The 7,464-nt window shown below is 39.4% G+C and overlaps 1 protein-coding gene across 4 annotated transcripts in view; it reads right to left on the reverse strand.

The window, feature by feature from the left end:
• nlgn2b (neuroligin 2b) overlaps positions 1-7,464 on the reverse strand; it is a 151,632-nt gene that overhangs the window by 40,516 nt on the left and 103,652 nt on the right. The gene's annotated exons all lie outside the window — the stretch shown is intronic.

Raw genomic sequence — 7,464 nt, forward strand, 5'->3', positions numbered from 1 at the left:
TGTCATCGGGCAGTAGTCGGGGGACACCCTGAACCAATCGTCAGCCAATCGCAGGACACACAGAGACAACCAACATTCTATACTGACAATCTAGGGACAATTTTAGGGGTTCTAGTCACATTTCATTAACTCATTCACTGCCAGAAATATGCAAAAATGCGCCAGGGTTTTTATAATAATAACAACAATAATAATAATAATAATAGATTACATTTTAAGCGCCTTTCAAAGCTCTCAAGGATACTTTACAGTCACAGACAAGCATAGGTAGGATAATAAATAAAATACAATCACAATTAGAATGCAATAAATAAAATGCAATTATAAATAGAAACAAGAGAGAGAGAGCTACACAGAAAATGCAATTTTAAATAGGTGGGTTTTGAGATGGGACTTGAAGGTGGGAAGAGAATCGATGTTACGAATGTTGGGAGGAAGTGAGTTCCAAAGTTTGGGGGCAGAGCATTTTCACTTAAATTGCAGGACCCACTGGATTGGGTTTTGGGACTACATAAACAATCAATGCAGCGTACAAAACCTTAGACTCTCTTCTTTCATCAGAAAAAAAAAGAGTTTAGTCCTAAATTATATGGTTCTGCAGTTGTCTGAGCATAGGAATGGGGGAGGCTGTCCAAATACAATGCAATACATACAGTACATATTGTTTTTTGAGCACTTTAGCTGAAGCTGGAACAAAGCGCAAACATGGAAAAAACGGAAATGCTGCTCCCTTGTGGAGGGGAAAATCATTGCTAGAGGTTTGGCCAGCACTTTATCGGCACCCCAGCAAGAAAAAACAAAACCTGAACACATTTGGGAATGGCATCCTATGTCATATTTTCAATTCCCGAATAAATTTGGGAATGGCAGTGAATGTGTTCAGCACAAATGGTCCGGCAACCAAAAATTCCCACAATTGGATTTCTCAAAAGCAGCGACATGATTCTTTCATATCTAAAAGAAACCCGTCTGACAAATCTAACTTTCCAAATTCACATACTAATTTCCCACCAAGAAAACTCCATTGAGGAATGTCAATGCTCTCTTTGCTTTTCACTGTCATTAAAATGTCAAACATTTACGGGTTATCACTTTTTTTTGTTCCAGAATATCATAACAGTAATGTGAATATGCAACTCCTTCAGTATACGCATAATAACAGAAGGCTGTACAGAGATAATTGGCCAATACAAAAAGCAATGGCACAAAAATATGCTCAAGGGATTTTTTTTTTTTTTTTTTGCATGAAATGAAAGTGTTCTTTTGAGAGGAAGCCAATGATGAGTGAACACACTGAACGCATGAAAGGATAATAAGAACAAACACACTTTTTTTGGGTCATAAGCATCTCGCCCCATATGCCCAGAAGGAGAGCCTGCTGGTAGACCGACATGTGTCACATGATGTCGTAGACAGTGGTCAGCGAATGCACTGACCAATACACGAGCATTTAGCTGATCTTTTCCCCAGTGCTGTTTGACCTAATGTAGCTCCGTCTCTCATTCAGTTGCGCGTGTGTTCGGTTCAGTGAGCTTGTGGCCGCGGTGCAAGCTGTCTTCTGTCTCTCTCCATTTCTTCTCCGCGGTAAATGGGATGAAGCTGCGGTATGTCATGTCTGCGGTGGCCTATCTGTTTGACAAGGTGTGTGACACAACAACCCCTGCGTCCAGATGCTTCTCGCGCACCCCGGCTAGCAACGCTACGAATCTCCATTTCTCCAAGCTTACCTCCCGGCCTCCTGCACCCTCCTCACTTGTACCATTCCACGCTTGAAATATGGTTTTAATAAAGAGCACAGCACTGTAAACGACTGCACAAGCAGCAATAAAAATGAAGGATCTCAGGCCTTTTGGTTGAGGTGTGTTTTGATGAAATAGAAACTGAGCGAGACGGTGTTGCCTGCTTGTGTAAGACACTGCAGAAAGAACGTGACAGAAGCCCCCCCTTCCAAAAAAATCAAAACTCAATAATGAGAACCTGGATTCAGGTGATATGTTTATATGTCTGTTCCACCCATGCCTGGGGGTCGCTTAAGTTCCCATGAAGTCAAACAATTTGAAAGTCCACTTATATCTGTACCGTATTGGATTTCAACCTTTCCGGGATACAATTTGGGATATGCTTACCGCACTCAAATGGAGCAAATCAAATTCAGTTCCTGCCTGGGTTGTGCGACAGACCACTGTCATGCTACTACAAATGCTTTTCTTTGACATGAAGGCATAACCTGATACAAATTGTCATTTCTCTGATAATGATGTCACATATTTCATTTTATACATTTTTATAATTTATTGCTACTAGTTAATGGAAAACCATATTAGCTGGCTAGTAAAAGTTAGCATGAGAACTCACGCGAAGGAGTTTCATTCAAATAGTGAAGATTGAAAACAAAATCCATTATTATACACAAGTACACTCACAAACTTTCTTTTTCCACTCTTTATCTTAATCAGGTGTGGATCTTTGTGCATGCATCGCGCCACAACGTGCACAGCGGCAGGAATTTGTATCGAGTGTATTTTTATTTTACTTGCTATTAACTCATTCAGTGCCATTCACAAACATTGCAGCATTTCCCTTTTTTCCATGTTAGCACTTTGTTCCAGCTTCAGCTATTAAAAAAAAGCTATTAAAGCGCTACATAAACCAATATGTATGTATTGCATTGTATTTTGGAGGCCACCCTCATTTCAAGCTCATATAACTCCAGACCCATATAATTTAGTCTTTTCTTCTGCTGAAAGAAAAAAAAAGTCTAAGGTTTCTTACGCTATGTTGAATGTTTACATAGGCCTAAAACTCAATATTCTGTGCGTCCTGGAATTCAAGTGACAATGACAAAAACCCTGGCACTGGAGCGGATGCATTTTTGCACATCTGGTGGTAAATGAGTTAATTTAATTTATAGTTGCTACTTGATATATATTGAAAGCTTTAATATAGTAATATAAATCAAATGGTCATTTATTATATTTTCATGATCAATCAAAGTGATCCGGATTATTATGTGTTTCCTATCATCTTTTACATCTTACAAGTAAAGTTGACAACATGAACTACGAGTGCACTTGTTTTGGACTGAGAGTCAATATAAAATGTGTCCTCTGAATACATTTTAGAGTTAAAAAAGTAATTGGCAGAAGTTGAGGAGCAGCAAATGGATGGATTCATAATTATCTTTGCGCTTCCACTGCAATCAAACAGAAAATATCTCTCGTCTCTCATGAAGACTTTATGTCCTCTTCAGGGCAATCTTCTAAAATATACACATTCTTCTTCATCTTCTTCTAATGAATTTCCGGCCAGCTGCTCTCCTGCTCTGATGTCCCACTTCAGTCATAACAGCCTGTCATAAAAGATTAGGACCGTGACCAATTATAATCAGGAACATCACAGCAGCTAGGTCCGCCCAGTTACTGTTAACGAGAGTAAAAATTTAAGCAAGCCAACCAGGTAGATGTTCACATGGTGTTCAGGTGCGCTTCTTAAGAGTCTGGGCATGACAAAAATGTACAACATCTTCACGAAGGGATCGCATCTTTGCTTGTGGTTATTGGCAGCTCAATACAGCTATAGGCCGGCCGGAGAAGGGCATAGGGTTCATTTGCATTCCAAACACTGAACCATTCTGCCGCCATCTGCATAAAGATGGAGGAGAGACAAGGGGTTGGTTCCAGATCAGGAGCATGTGGGGGGGGGGGGGGGGGGGCAGATGCAGAATGAAACGAGATTTATTTTGTGCAAAGAATAGCACAAAGAATGGAATAATGGAGGCTATTTGAGGGGAGGAAAACTAAATAGCGGATTCCTGTCTGGTTGGAAATATGCCTTTTTTCAGAATCCAAGCCACAGAATTTATTTCAAGCCGAATATGAATTTTAACACACAATTTTGGAAGTCGGATTAGGATTCCTGATACTGGCTCTCACACCGAACAAGCATGCAGCGTGAAATCCACTGCTCACTACGAGTGCTGCATTAGTAGCAAGTGACCTAATAAAATTTGTAGTGCGGTGAGGAAAAAAAAAAGTCTGTTGACGCCAATGTCTTGATTTGCAGAGGATGAACTAAAATGGTACAAATGTTTTGGAGAACAAAAATTGACATAGAAAATGGGGTTAGTTTCTTGTTTGTGGCCCATAAGACGTTATCACTTCCACACATACATTTCCACAGTGATTCTTGTGTGCAAATTATCCCACACTTGAAGTGCTGCAAGCGATAACCTGGGAACCGGATCCAAATTATATATAAAGAATTTGGTCAATAAAACACTTTTGAAATTACCTTGACAATTACAATTCCTTTGTCAGTGCACCGAGGACCAAATTCTGCCTTTCAACCTGTTCCGTTTCCATGAACTAAGACGAACAACATTTGATGTCATATAGTTTGAGGTGATTAATGAGCAACCGTTCCATGTCGTCATTGCTTGAATCCTCAATGCGGGGCGTGTGATGAGCTTCCCAAGCAGTTCCAGGCAGCATCATGTGTCAGAGTCGCCCATGCATGAAAGGAATGGCAACAAATCGGCACAGTTAAAGACATGTCTGCCATCGGCAAAGTAAACAAATTGAGGGATCGTGACGGTTTATATATACGCAAAGACGCAAGTATGTTTGAATTATTTCCCTCCGAGCATTATTTTTCTTTTACACACAAGATAAAACACATCCTCGGGGATCGCATCAGCTTTGTAACGTGGTGACCCTTGACAGTAAGTGACAGATTCTGACAAGCAGAAGGGCCGCATGTACAATTGTCTCCCTCATTTGTACACCTATTCTCCCGGGAATAGCGCTGCACATTCTGCATCATTTGTTGTAGTTAACAGTGAGAAAGACAGTCAACAACCTACCTAGTGGGATTACGACAATCGAGAACATTTTGCCAAATAGGCTATAGGCAGTGGAGGACCATCAAGGCCTGGAAAGCCTTCTCTGCTGGCCTAAAAATATTGGAGTCACGGACTGATGTTATTTATATTTTGTCCATGATTAAGACCCATCATTAAGAAAGATGGGTCAGTTATTTCCTGGGTAATGGTACCCTCTTGTTGACTTATAGTTCCTCACACCACACCTTTTTCAGTCTGGATTGATTCAGACGTTGCACTACTGAAGGCCTTGCGATGAATTCCACGGCCCGCCGTTGGTTGAATGAATTTACTTTTATTGGATCTCATTATGACTCACCTTATGTTGACAAGGCTGAACATACGTCCAGTTCATAGAGTATGTCAATAACAATAACAATTGGAACTCTCCATCAAGTCTTTGTCATAGTTTGTTGCGTGCCACAAAAAGGCTGACATGAAACTCCGTCGGTTGAGCAACCACAGCAAGCTGAGGAGAAATATTGTTTCATTTTATCTATTTTTTTTTCTTTTTTTGAACATTTTATCATTAGTCAAGCATACTCATTAGCACTGCTTCTAAAGTTGGACTTTGTGTTTTCTTCTACCTGCCAATTAATGAAAGAACAAACAATGAGCCCATTAAGACAACCAGGTTTTGCATGATGCTATGTTCCTTTTTTTTCTAGCTCTACCCCGAGAGGCCAAAACAAGGTTGTGTTTGGTGTTATATTCTATTTGTATTCTCTGCTCACCTAGCTCATACTAAACTTAGCAGCCTTAATTACCACTTCCTTCTGACCTTATTAAGAACTAATATGGAGGAAAGTACTGATGTGGTAACCCTTCAGTCAAGCACAGTTATTGCACTAAATACAATTTAAATATAGTTTTTTTTCATGAGTTACTCATCGGCAAAAAAAAAAATCAAATTAAGAAGTTGAGTCTATTCCCCCAAGACACAGCTGAACTCAACCGAACATCAATGAGGGATCAATGTAAGACTTGTATCATTTTCTCTTCTTAAAATGGACTAAATTGACTAAAAATAAAAAAGGTGTCCCCGTTTCACTCTTAAAGAACCATTTAATCCGTATTTCTAATTTTCAAAAAAATAAAAATGTGTTGGAATAGAAGTTAGACGATAAAAAAGCACTTGCTCTGACTTATTTGAAAGTCAAAAGCATTGTTTATATCATCACATTTATAAGGTTGTCTCAAAGATATGTACAGTATGTTTTCCTACCTACACCACCACACTGGATTGGAAATGGAACAAAATAAAACAATTGTAGACCTTTAGCTTCAATTTAATCAGTCGAACATGGTGTGAAATCTGGAGCCCATGCTCCATGTTTGATTTGGTTAAGAACAGTTTTCTGTTAAACATCATGTCAATCCAGAAAATATTGAAGACACATTGAGATCAATGCAAAAAAGTACTATATAAAAATAGGAGCTAAATCAGGGAAAAAAAACATTCAGCAGCTCCTCGCCACCCTACCCGTGTGATGCCAGTCACCTCATAACAGTCTTTTTTTTCATTTAAATTGTCAACAATTTAACCAGATTCATACAAATAAGTATAACATAATTATTTGGTTCATGTTTCACAATATGTGATTTTGCCCTCATTCAAGGCTGTGTGGACTGCTCATTCTAATTGAATGTTTAAATTAATTAAATTTAACAATGCAAGTCAAACCTAGTTTAGTGCTGAGTAGCGTATTAGCACAAAGCAGATTCAGGCTGCGCTTAAGAGTCTCAAAAGGCATTCATCTCATTGACTAATGGTGATTGGCAGTAACACAGCACAAGGGATTACTGTAACATCCTGGGGTTTATTTGGGCTAAAAAATAGATCCTCACTAACTTATCAAAAATGACACTTCTCCAAGGGCATGCGGAAGTATTAATACAAATGTGACATTTCAGAACAGCTAAGAAAGTGCAGACTTCGTGCGCACTGAAAAGGACAACTGTCTCGACACACACGTCTCTTTTGATGCAAAGAGCTACCATGAATTGGGATGACTAACAGAGATGGAGGAATTCAGACTCATGCTCTTTTTTTATTTTTTTTCCTCATGATTCATAATGCAAAAAGGAATTCAACTGGCTAGGGCTCATTTCATATCATCCTATATCTGCACTCACATAAAAAAATGTATAGGACTTTGCTATAGGTTGTTCTGTGGAACGGCTTGTCACTAAACTATAGCTTGAAAAAAATTTATGCAGTTTGGGTCACTGGAATATAATTGAAGGGAAATCAAATAAATAGCTCCATTAGTGACAATTTGACTGTGAGAGGCATAAATGGACTTCAACTGTGTCCATATTTATAACAACAGCAAGACATTAGGCTCTAGTTTTGGAGACACTGCATTTGCACCGTATCTGATATGCCAGCGGTTCCTGATTTTCGTATTAGCACAAGGCTGGCTGCGCGTGTCTGCCAAATCGACCGACCGATCACTGCCAAGATGGGTGTTCAGGCGTAGCAGAAGGAATGGCTTGGAGATGTGCCGAGCGAAATGAAAATTTGGTGGCAGAAGAGTCGATCTCAGACAACGTTTAAGTGGTCTGTGCGGAGTGGACAGCTG

This window comes from Hippocampus bargibanti, linkage group LG16 (genome assembly GCF_051943395.1).
Source record: "Hippocampus bargibanti isolate YZ-2025 linkage group LG16, ASM5194339v1, whole genome shotgun sequence".
Classification (NCBI taxonomy): Eukaryota; Metazoa; Chordata; class Actinopteri; order Syngnathiformes; family Syngnathidae; genus Hippocampus; species Hippocampus bargibanti.